Source organism: Pongo abelii, chromosome 6 (assembly GCF_028885655.2).
Source record: "Pongo abelii isolate AG06213 chromosome 6, NHGRI_mPonAbe1-v2.0_pri, whole genome shotgun sequence".
Classification (NCBI taxonomy): Eukaryota; Metazoa; Chordata; class Mammalia; order Primates; family Hominidae; genus Pongo; species Pongo abelii.
In genome coordinates, this window is record NC_071991.2 from 27,039,773 (window position 1) to 27,056,700 (window position 16,928).

Sequence of the window (16,928 nt, forward strand, 5' to 3'; positions counted from 1 at the left end):
GGTAATGATCCTGACCATCAGTCATAATGGTAAGGATCTTTCTTTGCAGTAAGTTGTTCTTACAGAACACAAATCATTAGAGAGTTTTCTTAATTGTAGCTATTTACAATAGCTCCAATTAGCCAGATGTAGTGGCTAATCCATCCACCTCGTCTTTCTCTCCCACTTTTCTGTGCCCTATACATTTTTTTCCAATTGGCATTTTCTGAATTATATTATTTATAATAACCTGGTAAAGTTCTATCAAATTTATGAGTAGTTTTAGCAAATTATTAAACTTCAGGGAGAAGTTTAAAAAAGCCCATAATTCATAGATAGCTGCTTATAGGCATAGATGGGCCCATGGTGCCTGTCACTGGTGTGTGCATTGGGGACTGTATTGAGGAACTGAGTCCTGATGTGGTCGGGTCCATGGTGACTCTTGATTCTGTCAGAATTGAGTTGTTGAACACCCAGTCGGTGTTGAAGAGTTGGCTGGTGTCAGCAAATGCCGTGTGTTTGGTCTAAAAAGAAAGACATCACTGCAGCCTTGGCTGAAGGGAGACTGTGAGTCTTTTGGGGAATGGAGAGACTATTCTTCAGCACACAAGCTGTTGCGCTGTGAATTGTCCTGTGATTCCATGTCTCATCCGGGTTCAGGGGGAACTGAGAACTCAAAGGAAAGCAGTTCTGAGGGCAGACTCCTCTCCCTACCTTGCTGCTAGAAAGTGATTCCTGCACACTCACACCCATGCACACTGGGCAGTGATGTAGCTACACGCCTCCCATGACAAGGCTTCACCTTCAGAAATTGTGCTGAGATTACTTCTGCTTCTAGAGATTTCCACCTATAGGCTACGTAAGTGCCCAGAGGACTCATGGCTTCTTTTTATGCCCAGATCTTGAATCCGCACCAGTGACCCGTTTTCTCCACTAGCCTAGGATTCTGGGTCGTCCATCCCTCCCATCTGCCTGCATGCACACATTTATAAGTCAGAGCTACCCTGTCTGGACCAGTCTCTGTAGCCCTAACCAGTCTTTTCACCAACTGGGTACTGTTCCCCACCCATAGGTTTCTTTCTTTCTTTCTTTCTTTTTCTTTCTTTCTTTCTTTCTTTTTCTTTTTCTTTCTTTCTTTTTCTCTTTTTCTTCTTTTTCTTTTTTCTTTCTCTCCTTTTTTCTTTCTTTCTGTTTCTTTCTTTCTTCCCTTCCTTCCTTCCTTCCTTCCTTCCTTCCTTCTTTCTTTCTTTCTTTCTTTCTTTCTCTTTCTTTCTTTCTTTCTTTCTTTCTTTCTTTCTTTCTTTCTTTCTTTCTTTCTTTTTGTTTCTTTCTTTTTCTTTCCTTCTCCTTTCCTTTCCTTCTCCTTTCCTTTCCTTTCCTTTCGAGTTTCACTCTCGTCGCCCAGGCTGGAGTGCAGTGACAGGATCTTGGCTCACGGCAACCTCTGCCTCCTGGGTTTGAGTGATGCTTCTGCTTCAGCCTCCCAAGCAGCTGGAATTACAAGTGTGTGCCACTACACCTGGCTAATTTTTGTATTTTTAAGAGACGGGGTTTCACCATTTTGGCCAGGCTGGTCTCAAACTCTTGACCTTAGGTGATCCACCTACCTCAGCCTCCACAAAGTGCTGGGATTACAGGAGTGAGGCACTGTGCCCTGCCCCCATAGACTTTTTATATCAGGTTCTTTTATTCTGCCTTTTTTTTTTTTTCCACAAATGCTCTTTCACAAACTCAAAACCACACCTCTGGTGCCTAAATACAAACCCTGCTGGAAATCAAATGACAATGAGTTCAGGATAAGTTTTTTGGGCCTGCTTATTGTAAGCATAAATACAAAATAAAAATAAGACAATCATTCAACTTAAAAATAAAAAAAAGAATTTACTCCTTTTTTTTGACAGAGTCTCATCCTGTTGCCCAGGCTGGAGTGCAACGGCTCAATCTCAGCTCACTGCAACTTCTGCCTACTGAGTTCAAGCAATTCTCCTGCCTCAGCCTCCCGAGTAGCTGGGATTACAGGTGTGAGCCACCACACCTGGCTAATTTTTGTATTTTTAGTAGAGACAGGGTTTCACCATGTTGGTCAGGCTGGTATCGAACTCCTGACCTCATGTTCCACCCACCTTCGCCTCCTACAGTGTTGGGATTACAGGCATGAGGCACTGCGCCCAGCCTCTTCTTTTTTAAAAAAGAAATTTTTTTTTTATTTAGATACCTTTTATATGTAAATTCTTTCTCTGCTTCTTATCTTTTTTGTATCTTTTAAGTATCTATGAAATCTATCTCTGCTCTAATTTTTATTCCTTTTTATTCTTTCCTTCCTTTCTCTCTCTCTTTCCCTTTCTTTCTTTCTTTCATTCTTTTTCTTTCTTGGCGAAGTTTCACTCTTGTCGTCCAGGCTGGAGTGCAGTGGTGTGATCTCGCCTCATGGCAACCTCTGCCTCTCGGGTTCCAGAGATGCTTCTGCCTCAGCCTCCCTAGTAGCTGGAATTACAGGCTCGTGCCACCATGCCTGGCTAATTTTTGTAGTTTTAGTGGAGACGGGGTTTCACCATTTTGGACAGCCTGGTCTTGATCTCCTGACCTTAGGTGATCCACCCACCTCAGCCTTTCAAAGTGCTGGGATTACAGGCGTGAGCAACCCAGCCCGGCCTATTTTTTTGTTGTTGTTGTTATGCTAATGCTAGGATTATTTAGTTGTTCTTTTTCAAGTATTTTGTGGATTAAAGTTATGTTTTTTATTTGACATCTTTTCCTTTTTCTTAATATAGAAATATAGCACTATAAATTTCTGTTTCAGAACTGTTTTGTGGGTTTGTCTTTTTTTTTTTTTTTGTATCCCAGAAGTTATCGTATGTTGTTTCTATTTTCTTTTTTTGTCAATATACTTTCTGATTTCCCTTTGGTTTTTCTCTTTGACCCATGGGTTGTTCAGGAACATGTTGTTTACTATCCACATATTTGTGAGTTTTTAAAATTTTCTTTGGCTATTGATTTCTCATTTTATTAAATTATAATTTAAAAAGTTGATATGGCCGGGCTCAGTGGCTTACACCTGTAATCCCAGCACTTTGGGAGGCTGAAGCAGGTGAATCACCTGAGGTCAGGAGTTCAAGACCAGCCTGGCCAACATGGCAAAACCCTGTCTCTAGAAAAAATACAAAAATTAGCCAGGCGTGGTGGCACATGCCTGTAGTCCCAGCTACTCGAGATGCTGAGCCACAAGAATTGCTTGAACCCTAGAGATAGAGGTTTCAGTGAGCTGAGATTGTGCCATAGCACTCCAGCCTGGGTGACAGAGCAAGACTCTGTCTCAAAAAAAAAAGTATATCACATGAGTCCCCTAGACCTAGAAAGTGCTGCTGAGGTCACCACTGGGCAGGACATGAGAGGTATATTAGTCTTCTATTGCTCCATAACAAGTCCCCAGAAATGTAGTGGCTTAGAACACATCCATTTACTAGCTCATCGTTCTGTAGAACTTATGGTTCAGGGTCCAGCAGGCTCCGTTGGGCTCTCTGCTTTGGTTTTCACAATGCTAAAGTCAGTATATCAACCAGGCTGGGCTCTCATCTAGAGGTGCTGGGAAGAACCCATTTCTAAGCCGATTCTGCTTGTTGCCAATTTCCAATTCCTCATAGTTGTAGGACTGGGATCCTTGTTCCCTTGCTCGCTGCTAGCTAGGACCCACTCTCTGTAAGTAGATGTCCCCCCATATTTTACTCAATTTGCCGCCTCCATCTTCAACGTCAGCAAAAGTGCATTGCATCTCCAGCCTACTCTGAATCTCTGACTTCCTCCTCTGCTGCTGGCCAGAGAAAGCTCTCTAGAGATGGGGTCTGAATTCTGATTACCCACCAGGAGGTTTGCCTTTGCACTGTTTGAGTGCACACATTTGTTAAAGGTCTCACACCCACTCCAGTATTTCTTTGATCTCCTAAGGCATTCCGATGGTCATAGTGATTTTGAAAGTCAGGTTCCTCCTTCCTCTGAATTGGGTCAGTCAGTGAACCTTCTTGCTTTCCCCATGAAGGGTCCGTTAGGTCACACGACAGCCCAGATCTGGAACTCAGCCCTGTTCTATTCTTGGAACAAACACCCAGTCACTGTGGTGTTGGTGGGAGCAGCAGTTTATTCTAATGAGGGTTTAAGCCACCCCTCTATCCTCTTCCCAGTAGCACCGAGCAACTCACTTCTCAGAGCTCCTTCATCCTTCTTGACTCTCTTTCTTCTCTCTTTTCCAGTGTCCCGTCTCTCAGTGGCTTACCTTGTTCTTGTTTCTCACAAGCCAGCCCTGTGTCTCCTTTTTCTTATGTACAGGGATTCCATTTTCCCCATCTCCAGAGTAGACGTTTTGCATTTCTGATGATTTGGCTAAGGCTTTGCTGTCACTGCCTGTAAGGATCTACCAGATTAAATCCTTAAATCAAGACGACCCTACTCCCAAGCATTTGTCTTGCAATTGGGATTGAAGGTGAAGGTGGTTTCCTTATTCCACCTTCCCCTGTTATGGATGGAATGAATGGAAGTACCCAGTACCACAGGAACACCGAGGTTGGGGGAGGAGCACCACCCCAAGCAGGTTACATGGAAGCAAAGACCTGAAAGGGTGAGTAGGAGGATGGAAACCAGATCCTAACTGAGAGGAAAAGGTTTTTTGGTTTTTGTTTTGTTTTTCTTGAGACAGAGTCTCACTCTGTCATCCAGGCTGGAGTGCAGTGGTGCCATCTCGGCTCACTGCAGCCTCAACCTCCCAGACTCAAGCGATCCTCCCACCTCAGCCTCCCAATAGCTAGGACTACAAGAGCATGCCTCCATGCCCAGCTTAATTTTTAAATTTTTCTTAACGACGAGGTCTCCCTGTGTTGCCCAAGCTGGTCTATGACTCTATTTCTTTCTTTTTTTTTTTTTTTTGTTTATTTGTTTTGAGACGGAGTCTGACTTTGTCACCCAAGCTGGAGTGGGGCAATGGGGCAATCAGGCAATTCAAGTGATTCTCCTGCCTCAGCCTCCCAAGTACCTGGGATTACAGGCGCACACCACCACTCCCAGCTAATTTTTGTATTTTTAGTAGACACGGGGTTTTTACCATATTGGCCAGCTGGTCTTGAACTCCTGACCTCAGGTAATCTGCCTGCCTCAGCATCCCAAAGTGCCAGGATTACAGGGATGAACCAGCATGCCCAGCCTATGACTCTATGTCTTGGGCCCTGCCCTTAAGGGGTATTGTGACATACCTTTGGATTAATCACTTAGGAATGTGACTTACTTCTGTTCCCTAGGACCTGTCTACAGGCAGCAGTGAAAATATTTCTGAGCCCATCACATGGGTAATGTGACTCTCCCCTTTTAGCCCTGCCCCAAGTGAACATTGTGACATATCACCAGGCCCATTATCTAGGCAATATGACTCTTCTCTCCTGCCTGGGCCCTGATTACAAAGGGGATTGTGAAAATCACTGGGCCCAGAACCCAGATAATATGACTTTCCCTGTCTGCCTGGGCCTTGTCTACAGAAAAGACTAAAACATATCAGTGGGCCAAGCACCCACATGATGTTACTCACCTGCCTGCATTCTGCCTACAGTGGGTATTGTGACATATCCCTGGCACAGAACCAAGGTAACGTGACTCACCTACCTGGTTCCTGCCCACTGATGGGATTGTGACATATATCTAGGTCCAGCTCACAGGCATGATTATAACTGTCATATGTGGACCCAGCCAATAAGGGAGATTTTAATTATAGTTAGGCTTATTACAAGAGGTATGCTCCTGAGTATTCTACATGTAGAGAGGTCACAGGCTATTAGGATACTCATGCATATTTTATAAAGACCTTTGGGTGGTACAAAGATGTTGTAACGGGCCAGTGCACATGTGAAACTGTGACTCCCACAGGCACATCCAGCCAATAATTAAGATTTTCATCCTCAACACATGCATACAGCCCACTCTTGAGGTTCTCAGTCTCACACCTAGGAGATTCACTCTGTCGCCCAGGATGAAGTGCAGTGTCACCATCTCTGCTCACTGCAACCTCCACCTCCCAAGTTCAAGCAATTCTCCTGCCTCAGCTCTTGGACAAAACTTCAGCACTCCTGTTAGGGTGTCTCTGCCCTACTAAGACACTGTGTGCAGGTGGAGTTGAGGCTCTTATGCATGGATCCTGTCCACTGTTGAGACTGTGAATTGCATGCGTAGACTCAACTCCCAGGAGGCGTTGACTGCCATACCTCCAGCTGGGACATTTGCAGGATTAGAAATTTTATTTCTGGATCTTTCTGCAAGTGTGATTGTGACATCTACCTTTGCCTAGCATCTGATTGCTTTTACTTTTTCGCCTGGGCTCAGCCTATAGTTGAAATTGTGACATATACTTGGGCTACATAGGTGATGTGATGCTCCTGCCTGGGTTCTGCTTTCAGGAGAAATTGTTACATATCTCTGGGCCAATCACCTGGTGATGTGACTCTCCCCTTCTTTCTAGGCCCAACTTATAGAAGGCATTGTGACAGATCTCTGGGTTCATCACCTAGGAGATGTGACTCTACACAGTAGGCCGAGCCCCACTGAAGATTGTGACATATTAATGAGCCCATAAACTAGGTGACATGACTCTGCTCCCTGGCCTAAGCCAAGATTAAAGGGGACATTGAGACATCGAGACATATTGCTTTGCCCAGCACCTACATGATGTGACTCTCCCTTCCTGCCCGGGCTCGGCCTACAGAAGAAATTGTTCATATCACGGAGCCAAGATCCCAGTTGATGTAACTCTCCTCCTGGGCCCTGCTCACAGGGGAAATATTGACATATTCCTTGCCTAGCACTCAGGTGATGTGAACTTCTGCCTGATCCCTGCCCATATGTGAGATTGTGACATACACCTAAGCCCAACTCACAGGCGTAATGATGACTCTCTTACCTGGACCAAGACAATAGAAAAGATTTTGACTCTTCCAAATAGTCTTATGGTAATAGGCAATTTACTGGGTCTTTGACTTGTAGAAAGGTCAGAGATTACAACACTCGCATGCATATTTTATAAAGTTCTTGAGTAGCACAGAGAGTGTCATAACAGGGCTCAGCACACAGATGGGATTGTGACTCTCATAGGCACAGTCAACAGTAAGGATTGTCACTTTGCCACATGGACACAGCCCAGTCACTGCTGAGGTTCTGAATCTTACACTCAGGGACAGTCAAAAGTTGGAACTGTGACTCTTATACGTGAATCTATTCCACAAAAAAAGATGATGACTCTCACATATTCAGCACACGTGTGAGGCTGTTACTATTCTACCAGGAAAAAGTCTGCAGGGGTCTTGGGGCTCTCATGCAGGAATCCAGGTCACCACTGAGATCCTGACTTGCAAACTTGTACCCAACTCACAAGTGTTTACTCCCATACCTGGTGTTGGGACCAATGTGAGATTGTGAATCTAATCTCTGGACATTCCTGCAGATGTGATTGTGACATATACCTTTGCCCAGCTCGTGAGATTTGATTATTTTGCCTGGATAAAACCAACAAATGAGATAGTGACATATATTTGGGCAACACACCTTGGTGATATTACTCTCCTATCTTGGCCCTTTTCTTAGGGGAAATTTGGACATATCTCCGGAGCTATCACCTTGGTTATGTTACCATCTTTTTCTGCCTGAATGTGGTCCACAGGGGAAATCATAATATATTTTTAGACCCATCACCTAGGTGATGTTACTCTTCCCTTCTGCCTGGGTCCTGCTTCCAGTAAGAATTGTAACATATTGCTGGATCCTGCACCCAAATGATGTTACCCTCCTGCCTGGGCCATGCCGACAGTGGGAATTGTGACATTTCTGGGCCCAACATTTAAGTGATCTGACTATCCTCTTATGTTCACAGCATGCGTTGTAACATATCACTAAGCCCAGCACTCAGGTGATGTGGCTTTCCTGCCATGGCACTGCACACAAGGAGAATGTTGACATATCACTGGCCCCGAATTCAGATGATATGACTGTTTTACCTGATCCACACTCTGAAGTGAAATTGTTACATATACCCAGGCCCAGTTAGCAGACATGATGATGACTGTCATACGTAGACTCAGCCAATACAACAGATTTTTTACTCTCCTGGCTAGACTTAGGGACACAGATAAGGGTCTGGGTTTTCTTATAAAAGGTCACAGGAAATTATGACACAAATATTTTATAAAGTCCATGAGTTTTATGAGCTGTGTCATAACGCAGTCCAACACGCAGGTGACACTGTGACTCTCATAGGCACATCCAGCCAACAATGGGATTATCACTCTTAAACCTAGACACAGCCCACTGGTGAGGTTATAAATCTCACATATGGATGCAGACCACAGTTGGAATCACGACTGTCATATGTGGATTTGGCCACAGGTCGAAGGGGAAGTCATTTCTTGACCAACTCACAGGCACAGTGTTGTCTCTTATACTTGGACCAAGCTAATAGAAGAGACGTTGAGTCTCATTGTTAGGGTTAGGAAAATGGGGATGGTTCTGGGTTTTCTACTTGTGCAAAGGTTACAAAAAATCACAACACTCATGCATACGGTATAATGCCCTATGGTGGTACAAAGAGTGTCAACACAGCCCAATACAAATTTGAGTAATTCTCATACGCACAGCCAGCTGACAGTAAGAATTGCCACCCACACACAAGGACAGATCCCATTAGTGAGGTCCTGACTTTGCCTTGTGGACACAGTTCACAGTTCAAATTGTGACTGTCATATGTGGATCTGACCACAGGTAAGATTGTGACTCATTTCTGGACCCAGCTCACAAACATGGTGATGACTCTTATATCTGGACCCAGACAAGATAAATTATGTTGACTTCTGCCTGGGCTTAGGGTAGTGGGTAAGATCTTGGATCCATAAAAACATAAAGTTCTCAGAGCAGAATTCCACTCTCAGGCATGTTGTGTGAAGATCTCAGATGGTACAGAGAGTGTCATAACAGAGCCAAAAACATAGAGGAAATTGTGAATTTCATGTGGATACCCAGCCAACAATAAGGATGGTCACTCTCCCATGTAGACACAGCTCACTGTTGAGGTTCTGAATCTCACACCCAGAGGCGATGAAAAGTTGAAAGTTTGACTCACGTACTGGTCAACAGGTAAAATAGTGACTCTGAGACCAAGATTCAGCACCCTGGTGAGGCTGTGCCTACCTTATGGGGACTGTGTTTGCAGGTGGAGATGGAGCTCTCATGCACGGATCCTGTCGTGTTAAGACTGTGTCTCGTGTATTTGGATGCAACTCACCAGAAGTGTAGATTCTCAGACCTAAAGCTGGGAAATATGTAGAATTGTGAAATTTATTCCTGGTCCTTCCCGCAGGTGTGATTGTGGTATATACTTTCACACAGCACCTAATTTATTTTACTAATTTGCTTGGGCCCAGTCAACAGTTGGGAATGTGACGTATACCTGGATCAAGTTCCTAGGTGATGTAACTCTCCAGCCTGGGCCTTTCCACAGGGTGCATTGTGACATATCTTTGGACTTATCACCTATGTGATGTGACTCTACTGTCTTGCCTCATCTTGGCCTCCAATGAGGATTGTGGCATATTTCTGTGCCCAGTACCTAAGTTATGTGACTCTTCTTTGCTGCTTGTGCATTTAGAAGGGATTGTGACATATTGCTGAGCCAAGAACCTAGGTGATGTGACTCTCCTGCCTTGGCCCTGCCTTCAGGAAAAATTGTGACATGACTCTGGGTTTATTACCTAGGTGATATGACTCCCATTTCCTGTGTGGGCAAGCCCAAAGGGGTCATTGTGACATACCTCTGGACACCTCACAGAAGTGGTATAACTTTTCTCTCATTCCAGGACCCTGGTCTCTGTAGAAATCGTGAAATCTCTCTGGGCCCACAACCTAGGTAATGTGACTCTCCTGTCCTGCCTGGACCTTGCTTACAGGCAAGTTCGTGACATTTGTCTGGGTCCATCACCCACGTAATGTGACTCTCCTTTTCTTCCTGTGCCCTGCCACCAGTGAAGATTGTGACAAATTTCTGGGCCAATCAGCTGTATGATATGACTCTGTGCTCTTTCCTGGGCCCTGCTAACAGGGAGCATTTTGACATTGCCAGGCTTAGCAGCTAGGTAATGTGATTCTTCTTGCTCTCTGGGCCCTACTTACAGAAGGGATTGTGATGTATTGCTGAACCAAGAACTCAGATGATGTGACTCCCCTGCCTGTGCCCTGCCTGCAGTGGGCATTGTGACATATCACTGGGTCTAGCACCCAGGTGATGTGACTCTCCTGTTTTGTTCTTGCCGGCAGGTGAAATTGTGGCATATACCTGGGCTCACAACCACAATGATGACTCTCTTACCTGGACACAGCCAGTGGGAGATATTTTGACTTGTGTAGCCAGGCTTAGGCCACAGGTAATGTCCTGGGTCTCCTACTTGTATAAAGTTCACAGAACATTACAACACTCAGGACGATCATAGGAAGCCGTAGAGTGATACAGAGAGTTTGATAACAGGGCCTAGCTAACAGCTGAGATTGTGACTCTTGTATGCAGATCCAGCCGACAGGCTCTTCATTCTTACACATAAACAGAGCCTACGAATGAGGCACTTAATCTCACACGTAAAAACAGTTGCAAGTTGGATTTGTTACTCTCATATGTGGATCTGGTTTCCAGGTGGTTTGGTGACTCTCGAACCATGATTCAGCAGACCTGTGAGGCTGTGAGTTCCCTGTCGGAACACAATCTGCAAGTGAGATTGGGGCTGTTGTGCATGGATTTGTGCATTGTTGAGACTGTAACTCCTTTACTTGAACCCCATTCACAGGAGGGGCTGCCTCTCATACACGAAGCCAGGACTTGTGTGAAACTGTGAAACTCATTTCTATACATTCCCAAGTGTGTGATTGGGAAATATACCTTTGCCCAGAACCTGAGTGATCTGACTCTTTCCTAGACCCAGCCCACAGATAAAATTGTGACATATACCTGACCACCCACCTAAGTAATGTGAAACTCCTTCCTGGGCCCTGCCTGCCAAGGGCATTTTTACATTTCAGTGTGACCAGCAGCCACCCAGGTGCTGTGACTCCCCTGCCTGGTACCTGCCTACAAAGAGCATCGTGACTTATCTCTGGGTTCATTACATAGATGATGTGACTTCATTCTACTGCCTTGGCTCTGCGCTTAGAGTGCACTGTGACATTTAGCTGGGTACTGCACCCACGTAATGTGACTCTCCTGACTGAGTTCTTCCTACCGGAAGCGTTGGAACATATCACTCAGCCCAGCACCTAGGTGATGTGATTCTCCTCTCTTGCCTGGTTCCTGCCCACTGGAGAGATTGTGAGCCATTGCTGAGCCCAGCAGCAAGGTGATGTCACTCTCCTGCCTTGGCCGTGCCCATGGGGGCCACTGTGACACATGTCTAGGCTAATTACTTAGGTGAAGTGATTCCCCTTTCCTGCCTAAGCGCTACCTACAGGGGGGGATTTTGATATATCACTGGGCCCAGCAGCCAGGTGATGTGACTCTTCTGCCAGGGTTCTGCCTACAAGGGGGATTGTGACATGTCTCTGGACCAGCACCCAAGTGATGTGTCTTTTCTGGCCTCTCCCTCCCCACAGGTTGTATTGTGCCATATACCTGGGACCAAATTACAAGCACAATGATGAATCTTTTACCTGGAGTCAAGACATGGGCAGGATGGTGGAACTTATCACTGGACCTTTCCAGTGTTATTATGACATATAACTTTGTCCAACATGTGAGTAATTTGACTCTCCAGACGGCCCAGTTCACAAATAAAATTGTGACAGATACCTGGGCCAAGAACCAAAGAGGTGTGACTCATGTGCGTGGGCCCTGCTCTCAGAAAGATAGTGACATTGCACTGCACCCAGCACCTAAGTGATGTGATTCTCCTCTTCTACATGGGGCCTGCCTACAGCGACACTTGTGACATATCAATGAGTTCAGCACTTAGGTGATTTGACTATCCTTTTTTTTCTGGGTCCTGCCCACATGGATAATTGTGACATATCATTGGCCCCAACAATTAGGTGATGTGACTCTCTTGTCTGTGATCCGTCAACAAAGGGCATTCTGACATATTTCTTTTCTTTTTCTTTTTTTCCCCAGATGGAGTCTTACTCTGTCGCCCAGGCTAGAGTGTAATGGTGCGATCTTGGCTCACTGCAACCTTCACCTTGAAAGTTAAAGTCATTCTCTTGCCTCACCCTCCTGAGTAGCTGGGACTACAGGCATGCACCACCATGCCCAGATAATTTTTTTGTATTTTTAGTAGAGACAGGGTTTCACCATGTTGGCCAGGCTAGTATTGAACTCCTGACCTGTTGCGGGAAGTCAGGGACCCTGAACGGAGGGACCAGCTGGAGCCGCAATAGAGGAACAAAAATTGTGAAGATTTCATTTTAATATGGACATTTATCAGTTCCTAAATAATACTTTTATAATTTCTTATGCCTGTCTTTAATCTCTTAATCCTGTTATCTTTGAAAGCTGAGGATGTACGTCACCTCAGAACCACTGTGATAATTGTGTTAATTGTATAAATTGATTGTAAAACATGTGTGTTTGAACAATATGAAATCAGTGCACCTTGAAAAAGAACAGAATAACAGTGATTTTTAGGGAACAAGGGAAGACAACCATAAGGTCTGACTGCCTGCAGGGTCGGGCAAAAAAAGCCATATTTTTCTTCTTTCAGAGAGCCTATAAATGGACATGCAAGTAGGAGAGATGTCACTAAATTCTTTTCCTAGCAAGGAATATTAATATTAAAACCCTGGGAAAGGAATGCATTCCTGGGGGGCAGTCTATAATCATCCACTCTGGGAATGTCTGTCTTATGTGGTTGAGATAAGAGCTGAGATATGCCTTGGTCTCCTGTAGTACCCTCAGGCTTACTAGGGTGGGGAAAAACTCCACCCTGGTAAATTTGTGGTCAAACCAGTTCTCTGCTTTCAAACCCTGTTTTCTGCACATCATGGTGTTTTTCCATGATGTGCTCTTTCTCTTAAAAATACCTCTGATTAAGTTTAGTCTAATCAAGGTAATCTCTCTTATGATAAACAGGAAGCCAATACATTAGTAACATAATTACATGAATAATGTCCCACCACAGTCACACATTTTCTCACACTCAAGAGAAAAGGATTACACAGCAGGTGTGTGCTGAAGTGGGAACCTGAGAGTCACTTGAGAATTTTGCCTACCCACTTAAATAGATTGCTAAAATCGCCTTTCAGTTGCTTTTGTTGTCTTTACAAGTAAACAAAGATATCATCTGCAAATAATAATTGAACTACTTTTCAATTTTGTTCATGAATTATTTATCTTTTTCTGGCTTGTATGAAGTATTTCTTATTTATAGTATACATTCACATATATACATATATAACAATACAAATGTATCCATTTTCATTTTTGTTAAATTTTTAAGAATGGATGTTAAAGGTAACTTCTTTTCTGTTTGACAGGGTTTTTATTGTTGTATTCAAGAGTATTATCTCTGGAGTCAAAGTTGCATGTGTTTTAATACTGGCTCTGCTATTGTGAGCAAGTTATTTCTCTCCCTGGCTCTGTCTCTTTCTTTGTAAATTAAAGATAATAATGATACCTTTGTTATTAAGTTACTGTGTCTAATAGTCCATTCTCACATTGCTATAAGGACACACCCAAGACTAGGTAAATTATAAAGAAAAGAGGTTAATTTGACTCACAGTTCAGCATGGCTGGGGAGGCCTTAGGAACCTTACAATAATGGCAGAAGGTGAAGGAGAAGCAGGTAACTTTTTCAGTAAGTGAAGAAGAGCAGGAAAAATGACCACTTATAAAACCATCCAATCTCATGAGAACTTACTATCATGAGAACACCATGAGTATCATTCTGCCCATGGTCCCTTCCAAATCTCACACCCTTTATATATTTCAAAACCAAACATGCTTTCCCAAGAGTCCCCCAAAATCTTAACTTATTTTAGCGTTAACCCAAAAGTCTAACTCTAAAGTCTCATCTGAGACAAGGCAAGTCCCTGCTACCTATAAGCCTGTAAATCAAAAGCAAAGTAGAAACTTCTAAGATACAATGTGGGTACAGGCCTTAGATAAGTTCTCCCATTTCAAATGGGAGAAAATGGCCAAAACCAAAGAGCTACAGGCCTCATGCAAGTTTGAATTCCAACAGGGCAGTCATTAAATCTTAAAGCTCTGAGATGATCTCATTTGACTCCATGTCTCACATGTGGGGCGTGCTGATGCAAGGGGTGGGCCTCATGACCTTGGGAAGCTCCTTCATGGACTGGAATTGAATGTCTGTGGCTTTTCCAGGTGCACAGTGCAAGCTCATGGTGGATCTGTCATTCTGGGGTCTGGAGTATAGTGGCCTTCTCACAACTCCAGTAGACAGCTTCAGGGGGACTCTGCATGAGGGCTCCAACCCCACATTTCCCTTCTGCACTGCCCTATTACAGGTTCTCCATGAGGGCTCTGCCCCCATAGAAGACTTCTGCCTGAACATCCAGGCATTTTTATCCATCTTCTGAAATCTAGGCAGAGGTTCCCAGAGCTCAACTCTTGTCTTATGTGCACTCACATGCCCAATACCACACATAAGCCACCAAGGCTAGAGGATTGCACTTTCTGAAGAAATAATCCAAGCTGTACCTTGGCCCTTTTTAGCCACAGCTGGATCTGGAGCAGCTGGGATGCAGGGCACCAAGTCCCAAGGCTTCATAGAGTAATGGGGCCCTGGACCTCGAACATGAAACCATTGTTTCCTCCTAGGGCTCCTGGCCTATGATGGAAGGACCTGCCTCAGATCTTTGACATGACCTGAAGACATTTTCCCCATTGTTTTGGCTATCAATATTCAGCTTCTCTTTACTTTTGCAAATTTCTGCAGTGCCTTGAATTTCTTTCCAAAAAACGGGGTTTTATATTCTACCTCATGGTCAGGCTGCCAACTTTCCAAACTTTTATATTCTGCTTCCATTTTAAACATAAGTTTCTCATCTCCATCTGAGACCACCTCAGCCTGGACTTTATCATCTATATCACTGTTAGCATTTTGGTCAAAAGCATTCAACAAGTCTCTAAGAAGTTCCAAACTTTCCCACATTTTTCTATCTTTTTCTGAGCTCTCTAAACTGTTTCAACCTCTGCCTATTACCCATTTCCAAAGTCACTTCTACATTTTCAAATATCTTTATAGTGCCCCAAACTCCCAGTATTAATTTTCTGTATTAGTCTGTTTTCACACCACTATAAAGATACTACCAGAGAATGGGTAATTTATACAGAAAGGAGGTTTAATTTACTCACAATTCTGCATGGCTGGGGAGGGTCTAAGGAAACCTACAATTATGGTGGAAGGCAAAGGAGAAGCAAGTACCTTCTTCACTAGGCAGCAGGAGAGAGAGCAGAAAAAACCAACACTTATACAACTATTAGATCTTTTGCGAACTCACTTACAATCATGAGAACAGCATGGGGGAAAATTACCCTCATGTTCCAATCACCTCCCGCCAAGTCCCTCCCTTAAAATGTGGGGATTACAATTTGAGATAAGATTTGGGTGGGATATGATTTTACAGTAACACATTCAATACAAGGCACAGAATATAGATTTATTTTTTTGAGGATCTCTGCGGTTTCCAGGTTTTTTGTTAATTATCCACCTTATTAAAACAATCTTTTTTGTTTCAATATTGTTCTTCTGTTCTGAAAATGCATACAAACTCACACACAAACACACTCACTTGCTACATAACTTTCTTATACATAAGGTATATCTTTTTTTTTTAAACGGTATCCTGCTCTGTCATCCAGGCTGGAGTGCAGTAGTGGCATCTTGGCTCACCGCAACCTCTGCCTCCCAGGATCAAGTGATTCTCCTGCCTCAGCCTCCCTAGTAGCTGGAAATACAGGCACGCATCACCACGCCCAGCTAATTTTTGTATTTTTAGTAAAGATGGTGTTTCACCATGTTGATCAGGCTGGTCTTGAACTCCTGACCTCAAATTATTTGCCCCACTAGGCCTCCCAAAGTGCTGAGATTACAGGCATGAGCCACTGTGTCTGGCTGATATATCTTTCGAGTAATATGTTTGTATATGTAACTCTGTGTAAATAAAAACTAAAAGTCTGTTTTTGTTTGTCAGCAGAGAGGCCACATGTACAAAAATACATATAAAACAAGTTTTTAAAAATATTTAATCAAGAATCAGAAATGTATGGATATGAATTATAATCATGTAATTTTTATGATCATAAAATGACCCTGTGGTTAATAATTCAATTGCACATATTGAAGTAACTAAAACTGTATAATGGGATTGTTTGTAATACAAAGGATAAATACACGCTCGTGATGAGGAATACCTCATTTACTCTGCTGTGATAATTAAATAATATATGCCTGTGTTAAAATGTCTGATATATGCTGTAAGTGTGTATGTTGGGAACAAGCCCCCAAAAATCTGGCCATAAACTGGCCCCAAAACTGGTCATAAACAAAATCTCTGCAGCACTGTGACATGTTCATGATGGCCATAAAGCCCATGCTGGAAGGCTGTGGGTTTACCGGAATGAGGGCAAGGAACACCTGGCCTGCCCAGGGCAGAAAACCGCTTAAAGGCGTTCTTAAACCACAAACAATAGCATGAGCAATCTGTGCCTTAAGGACAAGCTCCTGCTGCAGATAACTAGCCCAACCTATTCCTTTAATTTGGCTCATCCCTTCATTTCCCATAAGGGATACTTTTAGTTAACTTAATATCTATAGAAACAATGCTAATGACTGGCTTGCTCTTAATAAATATGTGGGTAAATCTCTGTTCGAGGCTCTCAGCTCTGAAGGCCGTGAGACCCCTGATTTCCCACTTCACATTTCTATATTTCTGTGTGT

The 16,928-nt window shown here is 43.6% G+C and overlaps 2 protein-coding genes across 3 annotated transcripts in view; both read right to left on the reverse strand.

Annotated features, from left to right (window-relative positions):
• Positions 1 to 5,574, reverse strand: part of ZNF679 (zinc finger protein 679) — a 35,747-nt gene extending 30,173 nt beyond the window's left edge. Inside the window, exon 1 of the mRNA XM_054560533.2 lies at positions 5,546 to 5,574. The gene's annotated coding sequence lies outside the window, so the exon portion shown is untranslated. The remainder of the gene's footprint in view (positions 1 to 5,545) is intronic.
• The window catches only part of LOC100436015 (zinc finger protein 736), a 308,914-nt gene that overhangs the window by 119,053 nt on the left and 172,933 nt on the right, over positions 1 to 16,928 (reverse strand). The window lies entirely within an intron of this gene.